This window comes from Alexandromys fortis, unplaced genomic scaffold, assembly GCF_014885135.2.
Source record: "Alexandromys fortis isolate MF-2015 unplaced genomic scaffold, M_Fortis_MF-2015_v1.1 scaffold_94, whole genome shotgun sequence".
NCBI lineage: Eukaryota > Metazoa > Chordata > Mammalia > Rodentia > Cricetidae > Alexandromys > Alexandromys fortis.
In genome coordinates this window covers 6882268-6898936 of record NW_026067979.1, presented here as the reverse complement: position 1 = coordinate 6898936, position 16669 = coordinate 6882268, and the positions used below count along the sequence as shown (strand labels likewise).

The 16669-nt window shown below is 51.0% G+C and overlaps 2 protein-coding genes across 3 annotated transcripts in view; one reads left to right on the top strand and one right to left on the bottom strand.

Moving 5' to 3' along the window:
- Nucleotides 1-10329, bottom strand: part of Ndst1 (N-deacetylase and N-sulfotransferase 1) — a 59619-nt gene extending 49290 nt beyond the window's left edge. The window contains exon 1 of one of the 2 annotated variants that reach the window (XM_050157817.1): nucleotides 10160-10329. The gene's annotated coding sequence lies outside the window, so the exon portion shown is untranslated. Of the gene's footprint in view, nucleotides 1-9969; nucleotides 10130-10159 lie in introns of those variants that run through there. The other variant, XM_050157821.1, reaches the window with a different exon arrangement.
- The window catches only part of Rps14 (ribosomal protein S14), a 31619-nt gene continuing 23800 nt past the window's right edge, over nucleotides 8851-16669 (top strand). Inside the window, exon 1 of the mRNA XM_050157840.1 lies at nucleotides 8851-8873. The gene's annotated coding sequence lies outside the window, so the exon portion shown is untranslated. The remainder of the gene's footprint in view (nucleotides 8874-16669) is intronic.

The window sequence follows — 16669 nt, the reverse complement described above, 5'->3', positions numbered from 1 at the left end:
TCTCAGTCTGCCAAAACTGACAGGTCTCTAACTTGAACACAGTACAGAGGCCTGGAGAGATGGCTCTTTCAGAGGTCAATTCAATTCCCAGCATCCACATGGTGGCTCAAAACCATCGTAACTATAGTGTCATGAGATGTACAGACAGACAGACAGACATGCAGGCAAAACATCCATATACATAAAGTAAATAAATCTTAAAAAAAAAATAGAAGCCAGGAGGTGGTTGAGTACACCTTTAATCCCAGCACTTGGGAGGCAGAGACAGGCAGATCTCTGAGAGTTCGAGGCCAGCCTAGTCTACAGAGCTAGTTCCAGGACAGGCTCCAAAGCTACAAAAAAATCCTGTCTCGAAAAACCAAAAAAAAAACAAAAACAAAACAAAACAAAAACAAAAAAAAAAAAAAACAGTATGGGGGCTAGAGAGATGCTTAGAGGACCCAGATTTGGTTCCCAGAATCCACATGGCGGCTTACAAGCATCCCTAACTTCAGTTCTAGGGTCTGCATTCCACAAATACCAGGCATGCATGTGATGCATAGACATACAAGCAAGCAAAACATGCAAGCAAACACCCATACAATAAAATTGGTAGTAATAATAATAATAATAATAATTTTTTAAAAAGAGAGAAAAGCAGTATACAGAAATACCTTCAAATTCCACATCTGATTTCAGGGGCTCAAAACCCCTGTCCTGGGGAGAACAGGTGGACCATGACCACAGAGCACCTAAAGACAGGAGATCAGGAGTAGCGGGATATCTGTAGGCACTGAGCCCTTCACTCACAATTATGGGCACAATTGGGGCCAGGGCCTAGTCATTCCTGCAGAACTGGGAGAACAGAATGAATCAGGACACACAATGGCCCGTGACTCTGTGCCCCACTGAGTGTGACTCAGAGTTCCTCGCTGCTGGGTAGGCGGTGTATGGCTAGGTCCAGCATCTGGACAGGGTGGTCTCAGCCAGCTCCTGCATCCAGCATAGCCTTCCCCAACCCCAGCAACAGTGAGTTTCCAAAGCCCACCCCCACCTTGACCCTTGCCCATCTCCAACAAATCAGACATCTGAGGGGTGGCAGGACCAAGAAGACCCCATTCTAGCCCAAGTTCTGGGCTGCCTGCTGGGCGACTTCTGACAGCTGATCCTACCTCTCAATCTGCTCGTCAGATGGGGAGGCTTCCTAAGAGAAGTCTTGCCCAGCTCCAAAGCCCTGAATCTATAAACAACAGGCCTGACAACTTCACAGAGCTCTGGATCTTGCTTCGGGAAATTACATAAACGTCCTTCAGAGAAACAAAAGTCAAACCTACAGACTCAACTTTTTTTTTTTTTAAGGGTATCAAGAAACCTTTTTCCAGTCCAGCTCCCCCATCCTACCGCCATTGTTCCAAATATCCTCTCAGGACCTAGAAAATACATTTGGTTTCCGTCTGGAGTTTGGGCTTCTTGGTGATCTTCCTCATGGAAACTGCCCCACCCCTTCTTGGCAGCTGTCTCCCAGGACACCCCCATCTCTCTTCCCAGAATTGCCCTAGGCCACCCTGAGGATATGGTGATACAACCTGCCAAAGACTAGATGGATAGGACAGTTTAAAGGAGAAAAGCCAATCTCTGGTTAGGAAGGTCAGCAACAATTCTGAGCTCTGGTCCTAACAGTGACTCTGACGTCCCAAACAGCCTGAGTGAGCACCTGCTCCTGTTTAAGCCTTAGTCCTTCAACTTAAGATGAATGGTTCCTATGCCACCAGGGAAATCCTGGGGTTCCTAGCAAGTAACACTGCGGACACAGGCAGGAAAGAGCAAGGTAGATGATAGAAAACTTTTTTTTTTTTTTGGATTTTTCGAGACAGGGTTTCTCTGTAGTTTTTGGTTCCTGACCTGGAACTAGCTCTTGTAGACCAGGCTGGATAGGAAACTTTTAAATTTTATTTTTATTTATGTGTGCGTGCGTGTGTGTGTGTGTGTGTGTGTGTGTGTTCCCTTACACAGAGACCAGAAGCAGACTTCAGATCCCTTGGAGCTGAAGTTACAGGTGTTTGCAAGGGTGTTGAGATCCGGTCCTCTAATAGAACAGCAAGTGCTTAATAATGACTTAGTCACCTTCCAGCCCCTAGGAGACTGACTTACCTCTCCCACTTCTCCAACCAAAACCAAAGGAAACCCACTTTTTTCTCTCAGACTTAACCTCTCACCCTGCTCCGGGGCCTTGAACTCAGGCAGTTCATGGACAGAACAGAGAATAACAATGTCTGTAGTAAAGGGCCCCGATTGGGAGCTGAGGAAGGAAGATCTCTGTGAGTTCCATGCCAGTCAGACATACACAGTGAGACTCTGTCTCAATGAATAAACAAACAAACATTTCTAAATCTAGTCCTTCTGGCTATGCATGGCCTAGGTACTTCCATCTATAAAACACAAGTGACTACAGTGCCTCCTTAATCTAGAGGGTTATTCCGAAGATTGCTTCTGAGATGACACGTAAATGTCTAGCAAGCATTGATAAACTGTCAACAGATACGAGTAGCCATTACAATCATCATTAGAGTTATTGAGATGCTTAAAACCACTGACTGGTGACAGCTAAGGCTTCTCAGACCCACATGTGGACACTGATTCATACAGATGCATGCCCTTACATCCCTAACACACAGCATTCTCTAATGCAGGACCCACATTCTCTGACCCCAGGCCTGGCCCAGGCACAGAACACAGCTGGCTTGCTCCTAACACCCACATTTTTGTTTTGTTTTGTTTTTTGAGACAGTGTTCCTCTGTGTCATTCTAGTGGTCCTGGAACTCGCTATGTAGACCAAGCTGGTCTCAAACTCACACAGATCCTCCTGCCTCTGCCTCCCAAGTACTAGGATTAAAGGCATGCCCCTCTGCCCAGCCTCTTGGCGCCCATTCTAACCAAGACAATCTCTCCCTCACTCTTCTTATTCCCACCTCTGTCCTCTTCAAATTGTCTCAATATTCTTTCTTATACTCACAGGGTTCAGCTATACCCCAGTGCTCTTATAAGACTGTTTCTTGGAGTAAAGGGCATTCATCCAAAATGGTAGCTCCTTCGAAACATGGTAGAACAAGGGTATAGTAGTACATGCCTTTAATCACAGCACGCAGGAGGCAAAAGGGGTGGATCTTTGTAAATTCAAGATCAGCCTGGCCTACATAGTATCAGACTAGCCAGGGTACACAGTCAGGATAGTGAGACACCCCCGCTCCCCTCTTGAAAGAAAGAAAAGAGAAAGAGAAAGTAGGCTTTCCATGGCCCCTACAGTCGTTCCACTTGAACAACTGAATATGCTGAAAACAGGAGCCCAAGAAAAGACACATTTGTTTTCTTAAATGACCTAGCCCAGTGGTCACTAAAAGGATAAGATAGAAAGGAACTGGGCTTTCCTGGATTCCTCCGGATGCTGTGAGTCTGAGTAAACTGAAAACAGAAAGAGGCACTGACCTTGTAATGACCTAATCCAGTGGTTCTCCTGCATCAGAACCATTTGGAGAGCAACTGAACACAGACTACTGGGCTGCAGCGCCCCAGCGTCTGACTTAGTGGGTCTGGATAGGGAGGCAGCACCTGCACATTTCCTAAGTTCCCAGGTGATACAGATGCAGGAGAAGCAGGGAGAACGCCTGCTGCTTCCATTCCCATAACACCATGGGGCAGGGTGCCACAAGTGTCAAGAGGAAGGACATGCAGGCAGAGGGACCTGAGTGAAAGACCTGCTATGGCAACATTCTCTTCTCACTGGCCTCTGCCCGGGCAGGCAGCTATGTGCAAGCAAAGCAGAGGGTACAAACCAGAGGTGAGACTACAACAAGCCTCCACCCTCCACCACCTGGAGACCTGTCCAGGCAAGTTAGTCCTTGGCCAGCCTGGGGGTGCTGAGAATCCAAGCTTTGCCTCATGGAACCAAATCTCAGGCCTGAAAGACCAGAATCCCCACCCACCATATTAATTACATGCACTCTGGGAATTTTTTTTTTACTTATTTTTATTTTATGTGCATGAGAGCTTGCCTGAATGTATATCTGTGTACTACTTGTTTACAATGCCCATGAAGGCTAGAAAATGGAGTCAAATCCCCTGGCACTGAAATTATAATTGCGAGCCACCCTGCGAATGCTGGAGATTGAACCTGGGTCCTCTGGAAGAGCAGCCAGAGCTCTTTACCTGCTGAGCCTCTCCACCTCTCCAGCCCTGAGCTGCATTCCCAGAAATATGGAGCTTTCTCCCTCCAGAAACAATACTGCCATCTTGGCCTGCTGTGATATGTTGTTTTCTTATTACATAGTTGAGTCAGTCCCCTCTGGTATATCTATTCTTCAATCTGTCTATCAGTGCTTCACAGAACAAGGCCAGAGCAGCCGTGAGAATCAGCAAACACTGGCTGTTATTCTGAGTTTAAGCTCCAGGTGGAGCCACTGGTCCCTCTAAACCTTGGTTGCCATATCTGCTTAAAGAAGGTGATTACTAATTCCATTTCCCACTGCTGTTATAAGAAGGAAGTGAGCACCTCAGTCAAGAAAAACTATCAAGCTGGCTTGGTGGTACACATCTTTAATCTAGCACGTGGAAGGCAGAGCTGGAAGCCAGCATGGTCTATATAAAGAGTTATAGGCCAGCCAGGCAACACAGTAAGACCCGGTTCTCCAAAATCAATAACTATCGCCAGGCAGTGGTGGTGTGTTTGCCTTTAATCCCAGCATGCAGAAGCAGGTGAATCTATGCCAGCATGGTCTACAGAGTTAGTTCCAAGACAACCAGGACTATTACACAGAGAAACCGTCTTTAAAAACTCAAAAAATAAATGAATTGTAGTGATATTTCATTCGTATTTTAATAAATAAAGCTTGTCTGAAGATCAGTGAGTAAAACAGCCCCACTGGTCAGCCTTACAGACCAGGCAGAGGTGACACACACCTTTAATCCCAGCAGCCACACTGGTTTGTCACAGAAAGCGGGCAGTAGTGGTGTACAATTTTAAACCCAACACTAGAAAGGAATGTAAGACAGGAGGAGACAGCTCAGACACAGTCTCATTCTGAGACTCCTGGAGGCAGGATCATCATTTCAGACTGGGGTAGAGCTAAGAGCCAGTGGCTGACTGTTTTTGCTTTTCTTACCTTCAGGTTGAACCCTAATATCTGTCTCTGGGTTTTTATTAATCGTGCTACAATCAATCAATCATTCAATCAATCAATAACAATGCCAGTCTCAATAATCAAAAGTAACCCAAAACTTGCACTGTCTGAATTAAAATGCTTCAAGGCAAGGACAACTGCAGTCCCCTTGCCCAGGCTCCATACAGCGGGGACCAGCCCCAGCCTCTCTGGTACTCAGTCTTGCTTGTAGCCTTGACTTGACCTGGTTCTCACTACTCCCTTAAGGTGAAGTCCCCGCCTTCTTGTTCCCATGGCCTCTCCCTGCCACCACCCATTCCCCTTACCCTTCTGGAGGTCCCAAGCCCACAGCCTAGCTCATGAGACGGGTCATGACAGCAGCCATAGGGCCACCTGAACAAGCTTTAGACAATATCCAGTGTGGTCGTCCAGGAGGAGACTGGGCCAGTGGGACTTAGGTCCTTTAACTTGGATGACAGGCAGGAAGTCAGAAAGCAGAGGCATCAACAAAGAGAGGAAATCCTGTCGGCTTCCAAGATATAACCACAGCTACCGCAGGCCATGAGGCTGTCCTACCGCTGGGACTCAGTTTCCCCACCTGAACTTCCCAACCTGCTGCTTCAAACAGCTCCTGTCTGCTGGTGCTGCACATCAACCATCCTTTCCAAAATAGGAGTCTGGGGGTTGGTTGGTTGGTTTTTACATGTAGACTGTGTGAGAGTGTGGAAATGGGTGTGTTTATGGCATGTGTGGAGGTCAGGACTTAGTTTTGGAACACTGCCCGTGAAGACCAGGTTGACCTTGAACTCACAGAGTTACCCAGCCTGGAGAGAACCAATTCTTGCATTCCTGAGGGCCAGGTTCTGGTTTGCTCCAGAAGTAACTGCCTGCAACTCCCATCCCCTAAGATCCAACAAATACATGGTATATAGACGCATATGCAGGCAGAACACTCACACACATAAAATAAAAACAAAGGTTAGAAAACATTTTTTAAAAAAGAAAGAAAAGGAAAGGAAATGAAGGAGGGAAAGGAGAAAAGGTGGAAGGGTCAAAAAGAGAGAGGGAAGGAGAGAGGGAGGGTGTGAGGGAGGCAGGGAGGAAGGGAAAAGAAAATCAGTATTATTAGAAGCAGGCAAGGCCGAGTGGGTGTGTCCTCAAAGCACAGGGGCTCAAGGAGCTGTGCAGACCACTGGGTGTTACAACTTCCTGAGGTGCACAGGAAAGACCACTTCAAGAGCTCTGAGGACAGTGGGGCTAGAGTGAGCTCAGCACTACCCAACTTCTGTGTTCTCAGGCAAAGAGGGAACTGAAAGTGGTCACTCGAACCTGACCCTGGGGTGCGTTCTCCCACACCCTCTAAAGACTCTCCACTCCTCCTGCAGGCACTTAGCAGTGAGGTCTTCCCCCTTGTCCTCAGGCAGTCTCTTCTCAGGTTAGACGCCCTGGGTGTGACCTTACTGCTGTCTTTGGCCAGGATCAGCCTATGGCATCTGCCCCTAGGGAGCTTTCCAAGGATTCAAAAGCAGAGATTTTACTGAAGTCCTTCCCTAAACCTAGGCCAACTCCCGAGGCAGCTACAAGATCCTGTAGCCCCTTTCCCTCCTGAGTCTGCCTGAGGCGACCAGGTGGGCCCCACAGGGTGACAGTCAATGAGTTTTCCAGTCTTGGTCACTCTTGCCACCGTCCATGGCCAAAACGACCCTGAGAACAGCATCTCGGTGCCACATAAACAGATCAGTACGGGTTCAAACTCCAGCACTGCTAGTGCCTCTACCCCTCTGAGCCTCCATTTCCCCCACCTAGAAACAGGACAGGATGGGGTGACCAGCTACTCTGCAGGGCATTGTGAGAAGTCAATGGGTGTCTGTAAAGAGCCTGGCACCATGCCCGGCAGAGTACAGTAGCAGGCACCATCTCAACAAGCTGCTCACAACCTTCTGTCTTCTCAGCTACCACATAAAACCCTAAGTCAGGAGCAGGACGCTGGTAAGCCCTCACAGTGTAGCCTGGTGCCCACCGTCCTGTCTGACGGCCTGACCCCTCAGATGCTTCCTCCTCTGGGAACCCCTGCCGACTTTACCAACCAGGAAGCTCTTCCTTCCTGTCCTTCAGGCACCATCTTCTGCTGATCACCCTATCACACCCCGCTCCACAACCATCCCACCTCTGATCCTCGTCTGCCCTCCCTGGTCAAAACCCAGCAGGTACTCTGCCACCCTGGCCACAGAAATTTTCCATATGAATTTGAAAAATTACCCAATTTCCCATTTCAAGCAAAGAATGTCCTCCAAATAGCCCTGTTATTTCAAGCCATACTCAAAACAAATTCCAACCTAGAAGTCTGTACAAGCCCTAGAGATTTCTAAGTCTGGCTCTGGTTCTAAAGTACAGACACATGGGCCCAGAGCACAGGCAAAGCGAGTCCCTGAGGCCAGGAAAGAGAGCTATGGGCTGCTGAGACCATCTCTCACATTCTCTGTTGGCTCCTGTGCTGCTACTTTCGGTCCACGTCTCTCAGCCTGAAGACTCCCCCTTGCACACCCCATGTGACGGAAGGCTCTCCCTCTTCTTCCAGACCACGTCTCTCAGTCTGAAGACTCCCCCTGCACACCCCTTGCACACACCCCTGGGACAGAAGCCTCTCCCTCTCTATCTTTCTCCCTGACTTTCTTCCTTTACCTGTTGACTTTCCCAGAGGCCTCTCTGCTCCGAGCGACTCTGACCACACAAGGGACAGCCTCCAGTACCCAGGACCCTTTCCAGGTCTTTCAGCCATCTACTTAATCTCCCGCCTTTCAGAGCTAAGTGGTGGAATTTCCACTCTTGTTCCTACAAGTTGATAGTGATGTCAGCTGGGGAGAGCTGTCTATTCCCAGGGCCCAGGGAAAGCCTACAAATCCTTGGGAATCCCACACTCTGAGCTGGAGGGCCTTGGAGCGGCTGGAGCTCTGTGCACAAACCTCCCTCCCTCCAGGAACCCACCACACCCACCACACCAGCCCTCGGTCCAATGTTTTAAGATGTCATTAATTAGCAATTTGTATTCCATCTCTTAATTGCTCAAAACCTCCAATCAGAGCTTGATTGGTAATCATGTCCCTCCCCACCCTACCCCCACACACCGACAAAGACTGGGCCCATCTAGCACATGAAAACCCAGTGAGGATCTGATGCACTCTTCACAGTTGCTACCGGGGCCTTTCCTCAGGGACTACGAGGTACCAGTACTAGGCTAGCTGGACTCTAGAACAAAGACCAGCATCTCTGTGAGGATTCTGCAATCTTGCTGGCTTCAAGTTCACCCTCCAAACTAGCTCCAAGGACCTTTAAGGCTAAGGTATCAAAGCCTCCCTTAGTTTGGCCATGAAGACTAAAACATTTGGGACATAAATCCTTAGCCTTAGATCCCTGATCTGCCCAAGGGTCACTCTTGAGCCCAACCTCCTACCCCCTGTTGATCTCAAAGTGACAGGTCTAAAGGGAGATAAAAGCCTCTGCAGGTCTCCTGGGTGCTGGGGAAGTCTGTTGACAAAGCCACCAGCTGTCCCCAGTTGGAGCCAGGGAGTCAGACTCCTCCCTGAACCACCACCCACACTGGGAGAGCGTTCCTCCCAGGACCCAGCCAGCAACGGAACTTGGACCATCATGAAGCTCTCTCTGATCACAGGCTCCAACCGACCTCCCCTCCAGCTCCAGCTGCCACACTAACAAGAGCAAGGGCACAAGACCTCACCCAGGCAAGTGCCAGGTAGAAGGGCGCCTCACCTAGGGAAGGGCGATGGGGTAGGGAGGCAGTTCTCATGATTCCACTGAAAATGAAACCATAAACCCAGTCATACCAACAGGCTTAGTAGGGATCTGTAGTTCATATGTAGGACTGAGAGAAGGGGCAAATCCCCACTCCCACTTCCTACTCTCCCGCCGTTTTCCATTCGATGCCTCAGTTTCCCCTCTATAACATCTGCCTAACAGTCACGTAGGAGAATTTTGTCAACGACACCGTGTAAAGGAGTGAACTAGCCTAGTGCCTGGCACACAGCAATATGCACCGAACACTTGTTGAATACAAGCATGCCAACATTTTCCGAGGTTCCCACACCCTGGCTTCATCCCCCACTCTGACAGATATACCCATTTTACGGGTGAGGAAACAGAGGCTTAAAAAGGTAAAGAATCTGCTCAAGGTCACACAGCTGGGAAGTGACGAACACCCAGATCTGTCTAACCCTCAGTTCAGAGGGTAATATTGCCCCAGAATGTCCCCCAAGCTCTTCTAGGGGCGGGAGGGAGGACCAGTAGAGGGATGTAGGGTGTGTGGGGATCCTGGCACATAAAAGCCAGGTGATGGATGAGTCCTCAGATTCCTGGCAGCTCCCAGACCCCCGCGTCCTACAGGCGTCCCCTCTTCATGCTGGTCAAATGCTAGAGTCCCAGCTCCGGGGGAACCTGAGGGAGGCGGGGAGTTAGGGACCAGGCCGCTCAGGGCCAGGAGAAAACCGGTCCGGCCGCCTCCCCACCCCCCCACCCCCGGCCTCTAGCCCCCTCCCATGCCAGACAAAAGTTTCCCCTGTTCGGGAGCCGCGGAGGGGGAGGGGGCATTCCTCGTGGGTGACATTATCCGTGACCTACAGCTGCCGCGCTGCCCGGTCCGCACCCCGGCCCGCCCGGCCCCGCGAGGCCCCCACCCCTTTGTCCTCCCCACCGCCCGCCCGGCGCCCGCGCGCACCAAACTTGCACCGGGGCCGCTAGGGCCCCTATGCGGCCTGCACGCCGTGCCCGGCTGGCGAGCGCTCGGCCCGGGAAGTCGGGCCGCCCGGCCCTCCGGCCCCTTACCTGCCTCGGCCGGGGCGCCACGGGGAAGCGGCGCGGGTGGCCGCGCGGCCGCCGGTCCCGGGCGTGCGCGAGGCGGGCTGCGGGCCGGCTTAACCCCTTGCTGGCCGCGCTGCGCCCGCGCCCGCACCCCCGCCCGTGGGGAGCGCGCACAGGGCCGCCGGGCCGCCCGCCTCCCTCGGCCCGCGCCTACCTCACCCGCCGTGGCCGTGCGCGGGGCTCGATCGGGCGGCGCGGGGCGCGCACGCTGCGGGGGCCCGGCAGGCGCCGGGGCGGGACCGGGCGCCGCGAGTCGCGAGCCGGGCTGGATTTCTCGCTTCCACCCGGATTCTCCCTCGGCTCTCCCGGCCGATTCGGTGCTGCTCGGCGACCACGTGACGCGGGCTGCCTTTGACCCCGGTCTCGGAGCGGGTAGGGGGCGGGGGCCCGGGCCCGAGGGGTGTCAGACGCGGGACCCGTGAGGGCGGTGCGCCCCGGCCAGTGTCCCGGAGGCGATGACCCCGAGCAAACAAAGCCCTGGGGAAACCAACAAGTTATTTGGGGTCAGAGAGGGACTGGCGCTGGGGGTCGGAGAAGCGGCTGAGGGAAGGAGGGGGGCACAAAGACGTGCTCTCGCCGGGACTTACAGGCCTGGAATCGCTGGCTGGGCCCCGGGGCTGCGAGTTCTGCCCCGCTGGCCTGTGACAACCCTCCAGGGTTCCTCAGACAACAGGTACCTGTCAATGTGACCCCTCCAGGGCAGGACTTCACACCCACACCCACACTCCCCGCGCTCTGCTCCTGAACCATACTTGTATTCCCTTTACCGTGGAGGATCTGATTCACTTACTGATTTCATTGTTTACTAGGATGTCATCTCCCTCAACAAGTTGTTCCCAGCTTAATCAGTGCTCTCTGTGGCACATAGCAGGCAGACAAAGAGGTATACCGTCTTGTGCAAAAGTTTCTCCCACCTGGCCTGTTCTCCACCCTCAGCAATCCCACCCGTCTCAAAAACCGTGCAAACTGGACGAGGTTCCTCCCATTAAGCAGACGGAAACATTGAGTCTCCTGTAGGGTGCTGAGAGTCCTTAACAGTTGGTGCTAGAATTTATTCTCAGCCCAGGGAGATCTGCCATCCCTCAGCCAACCAGTAAACCTGCAAGGGAGAGGGAGGTGGGGTCCAGTGGAAGAATAGGTATTGACAGCCTTTGAAAGGTCCAGACAGGGAGCTGGGTGGTGGGTCTCTGTGAGTTTGAGACCAGCCTGGTGTACAGAACGAGTTCCAGAACAGGCTCCAAAGCTACACAGAGAAACCCAGTCTCGATAAACAAAAAGGAACAAAACAAAACAAAACAAAAAAAAAAGGTCCTTACAGATTACCAGGCAGACAGACTGAGGCCACTGCAAACACTGGAAACATCCTGGACTCTCAAGCACCATCAGAGGCTCAGGATTAACTGTAGGAACAGAATTGGGAAAAGAAAAAAAAAAAAAACAAAAAAGCATGCGAGCAATCAGAGCAGAGAGGAGAGTTCACAGAAGGCAGCTGGCACTGGGAGGCAGAACAGGCCCACAGGATCTCCCCAGTGGGATCAGGTGTCCTTGTTGGTCAGCCTGCTGTGTCTCCCAGGAGAGCGGGGATACTGAGGCCTAAACACAGATGCTGGTGTGGGAGCTGAGAAGCTCCCAGGCTTCTGCTTCCTATATGTGCCCATGCTACACCTCTGGAAGGAGCGGAGCCACAGGCCACAACTGCAGGCCACATGTGGACAGGATGTGACTTCCAAACACATACTGCAGCCACCGCCAGTTTGGCCGGGGAAAACAGCATAGACCAGCAAATTCTTAACAATCTGAGTTTCCACACCGGGCAGTGTAAAGTCCTTGAAAAATGGGCTGAGGCTTGAGCAGGTCAAGCCCCTGGAAGGCAGTTCAGAAGATCCATTCCATCAGGATGCAGCCCCGTGAACCTGATCTGTATTCTAGACACCTTGTAGGAGGGGCAGAGCTGGGAGTTCATGCTCAAGCTATGAGCTGAGAATGTAGCTCAATTGGTAGAGTGCTTGCCTGGCAGGCAGGATGCCCTGGGTTCAATCCCAGCACTGCATACATGGTACATGCCTATAATTCCATGCAGGAGGTTGAGGCAGTAGGAGCAAGGTGTTCAAAGAGTTCAAATGGGCATGAGCCTTCCCCCCCCCAACTCCGCCCCTTTGTTCTGGCCAAAGTGAGCCTGGAGGGAGGTAAGGTCCAAGTGCTCTGGCTCTCATGATGGAAGGAGCAAGGGAGGGAGGGGCTCCAGGGAGTCAGCCTCTCTGAAAGCTGGATCAGAGGAACAGCTAGGGTGGGTTTGGGAAAGGAAGATGGACTTTTCTGGTACAAGAAACAATCCACCAGGACCACGTGGAAGTGGTTCTGGAAAAGCTGCGTGGAGCATGGCAGAGGAAGCAGGAAGGGAAGGCTGAGTCAGAAGAGACTGAAGGGTGTCAGGCGCTGAGTGCAGCCTCGGGAGCAGCTGGCTCCAGCCTGGACTGAACCTAAAATTCTGAGGGCCTGCTGGAGAGAGAAACGTCTTCTCGTGGGAGAAGAGATGACAGTGAGCCAGCCAGGTCAACAGCATGTTGAAAGCAGGCTTGGAGGGTTAGCCAGTGAGTTAGGTAACCCCATGTCTCTGACGGCATTTCCTACCTCTGAGTCTTCAAAACTTCATAAGCTTCATAAGCTGGGCCTTCCAGCTTGCTGGATGTCCTGTGAGGATGTGTGTGGTGGGGAGGCCCAGCCAGGATGGAGATGGGCTGAAAGACCTACATTCCTCTACTCCTCCCTCCCCTCCTGACCCAGGCCCCTTCCTGAGACCCAGTGACCCTCATCTGGGGCTTGAAACTTCCTTACTGTCCCATCACCTCATCTGCTCCATCTTAGCAAGGCAGAGGCCGAACTCATCACTCCTCATCAGACCCACATCCAATCTCTCTGCCCGCCCCACATGTCATCCCATTGCTCCTGCTTCCAAGCTGGTTTTTCTCTCTCTCTCTCTCCCAACTCCTTTTCTCCTTCATGGGTGCAACCTGATGCATAGCCTTCTTAGCTTGTTCTATCCTTCCTTCAGCTTGCTTTTTGGGGGGAGCAGGGGAGAGGCTGGTTTCGAGACAGGGTTTCCCTGTGTAACAGCACTGGCTGCCCTGGAACTCACCAGGCTGGCTTCGAACTCACAGAGATCCACATGCATCTGCTTCCCAGGTGCTGGGATTACCGCCATCACCACCACACAGCCCCTCTCTTCTTTGTTTGTTTGTTTGTTTTCAGAGACAAGGTTTCTCTATGTAACAGCCCTGGCTATCCTATAGATTAGGCTGGCCTCAAACTCACTGAGATCTGCCTGCCTCTGCCTCCTGAGTGCTGGAATCAAAGGTATGCGCCACCACCATCCAGCCCCTGTCAGCTTTTAATGAAACTTCATCAAGCCCATTTCCTATTGAAAGCCTCCAGCAGCTTGTTTCCCACCCTCCTAGGATCTTTCCCGATGTCTGTCCGTTACCTGGTTGTCCTTAGTGGGCAGAACTTCACCTTCCACTTTGCCTGTCCATTTATTAATTTTGACACTCAATCTCACTGCTGAAGCCCTGGCTGGCCTGGAATGTGCTCTCTAGGTCATGCTGTTCTGTGCCTCCGGAATGTTAGGATCAAAGGCAGGAGCCGGAAACCTAGCCTCAGGCTGCTGGTTTTTTGCTAAAAGAATGTACCAAAGTCATTCTTTCTGGGCTCTGGCCACATCTAAACTATGTGACCATGGTCATCATTTTCTCAACCTGTCTGTGCTATTATCTCTGCAGTGTGGGCAATAATTGTGTGTGCTGCTGAGAGCTCCATGGGAATTAGACATGTGGAGCCCTTCATGCAGTATCTGCCGTATGATAAGCACTATATACGGGTTAACTAAATGATGGCGATCCTTGTTTTTTCTCTGTAGCCCTGTCTGTCCTGGAACTCACTCTGTAGACCAGGCTGACCTTGAGCTCAGACACCCTCCTGCCTCTGCCTCCACAGTGTTGGGATTAAAGGCATACACCACCACTGCCCAGCTATGACAGCATCCTTTAGGCCTCAAGGTTAAAGTGTATTTTCTCTTGGGTTTTTCCTGACCTTCTGACACAGCCTGAACCTTCTGGTATATACTTCCCATTCCCTTCCCCACTATCCTCCTGGTGCCTGCCAGCTGCCCAGCTCTCTTCTGTAGTCCAAGGTCATTGGAGGTCTTTGCCTCGAACCCTGTGCCCTGCATATCACTGGGCACATAGTAGGTACCTTGTCTCCTGACAAAGTGCCTACCGCCTGACACTCCATTCCTTCATTCATCCATGGGTGCTGCCTCTAGAGTTTTCCTAACACAGTCCTGGCAGGGGAGGAAGGATGAGCAAGAGAGGTAAGGCCTCTGGGCAGTAGACAGTGTTAGCTTCTGCAGAGAGAGGCATGGAAGCACACAGGAAGATACAATACACTGTCTGCATGTTTTAGTAGTCTGTGGCGAGGATGGGTCCTTGAGATGATGTAAATGAAACAAACTTGCATAAACAAGCAAAGACCTTGGCCTTTTCAGCCAGCTTCCCAGTTCCTAAGCTGGACTTCTTTAAAGCAGAAGAGTGGGTCCTATCCAGAGTAGACTGACCACTCTTCTTGCTGTCTGCAAACCTCCTATCCAGCAGTCAAAACCTACTGTCCACAGCACCCCATCCAGGAAACTTCGCTCTGCCTACAGGTCTGTGCAGGCCCTGATCACAGTTTTAATAATTTCCTATGAAGATAGTGGGATTTGCCAAGGATAATCCAAATTTGATGTCATTTGCTTTTTAAAAAGAAACTTAAGGTGATTTGATGAATGTATCACTACATGTGATTTCATGTCTGCACAGCAGTGGAGGCAGAAAATAGCCTGTGTTGGACCATGTGACCTGATCTGTGGTTTGGAGAACATGTGGTCACCATAATTACAGCATTGACCACATGGTGTAACAGTTTCCCCTACCCCCACCCGACGGGTGGTGGAGAAGGGAGGCAGGTTGTTCAGTGACGAGGACTAGAAAACTTGGTACCTGCTAAGCAAATGGAAAACAGATATAAAGCAAACGTTTTGGAAACTGAAGTTTGTTTTGAGCTGGAAGATGAGTGGGAGGGAGGGGACGAAAACAAGAGCAGCATCCTGCAAGCAAGAAAACGTGGCTTCTGCAAATCCGCTAATTCCCCCTTTAACGGTGCCATTGTTATGCTCCAATTACAATCTGACAAAGACAAAGAAAAACATTCTCAGGGGCCAGAGGTTTCTAAGTGAATGTTATCAGCAAGTGGTTTAAGGTTCCCTGAGGACAGTGCCGGGTGGAGGAGCCCCAACAGGCTGTGGACCCTGGGGCCACCAGAACTGACAACTTTTTTTCAATATTTTTTTTTAAAGGCAGGGCCTCATGAAGTTAAGGCTGTCTTCGAACTAGCTTTGCAGCCTAGAGTAACTTTGAACTTTTGATTCTCCTTCTTCTACCTCTTAAGTAGTAACATATAGGCCTATGACACCACATCCATTTTCATGTAGTGCTGGGGAACCAAATGCCCTAGAAGCCAGGACTCTACACACTCTAGGCACGCACGCTACCAGCTGAGTTAGCCTCCCAGCCCTCAGGGCTCATTGCATGTGTCGTACAGTAGTTGTGAGCCATGGAACACCAGGCCCCACATGTACTCAACAAGCTCGCCATCCCTAAGCCACACCCCCATTCCACACTTGTCATTTATTTGCATTATTGCCCTTGACTTTATTGGCATCTGAGTTTCTGACTTCTGAACCACTCCAATTCTCCTTAAAGAAATGGAGAGGCCTGGAGAGATGGCTCTACTGTTAAGAGCACTTGCTGCTCTTCACAGAGATGTAGAGTTCAGTGCCCAGCACCCATGGATCGTACATCCACCCTCTTGTGGTTTCCATGGGCACCAGGCATGCACACTGTGCACATGGATGCATACAGAAAAAGCATTCATAATATTCATAATGCAAAATAAACATTTTTTTTTTGTGACAGGTGTCACTGTGCAGCCCTGGTTGTCCTGAACTCGCTCTGCCTCCTGAGTGCTAGGATTAAAGGTGTGTGCCACCACTGCTGGACAACAATTTTTTTAAGCCAAAGAAATAGAGAAACTAAGACCCAGGGAGGATAGGAATCTGTCAGAGCACCAATGGCATAAAGCAGAATAGACCAGAGGAGGGCCTTGGTTGCCAGGTTTTCTGATTACCTGTTGTATGTGAGTGGGATGCGGGCACACAGGGGTGCAGGGGTTTGAGACCTACTTTACATAGATCCCCCAGGATCAAGCCTAGACACTATTCCTGGGTGCCTGGAGAGGTACCATATGGAAAGAGGAGCACTGTAAACCCTGATGGGAAGTTGGTTCTGGAACCAGCAATGTGTTTAGCCCTTTGTTTTAGCCTACTGCTTCAAGGTGAGCGTTTTTTCTCCTGTCTGTGTTGGATGTGACCTGGAGTAAGAGCTGGGGACCAGGTAGGGGAAAGTGAAGGACATGACAGGAACATCCACGCAGAGCATTCAAGCACATGCCATCACACTCAAACTGCCCTCCAGCTAATGCTCAGCTTTGAAGACCAAATGGTCCTCTTTTGGAATCCAGGATCCACCGTCACCTACAGTCATTTGCCTTGGTTCCAATTGTTTATTGAAAG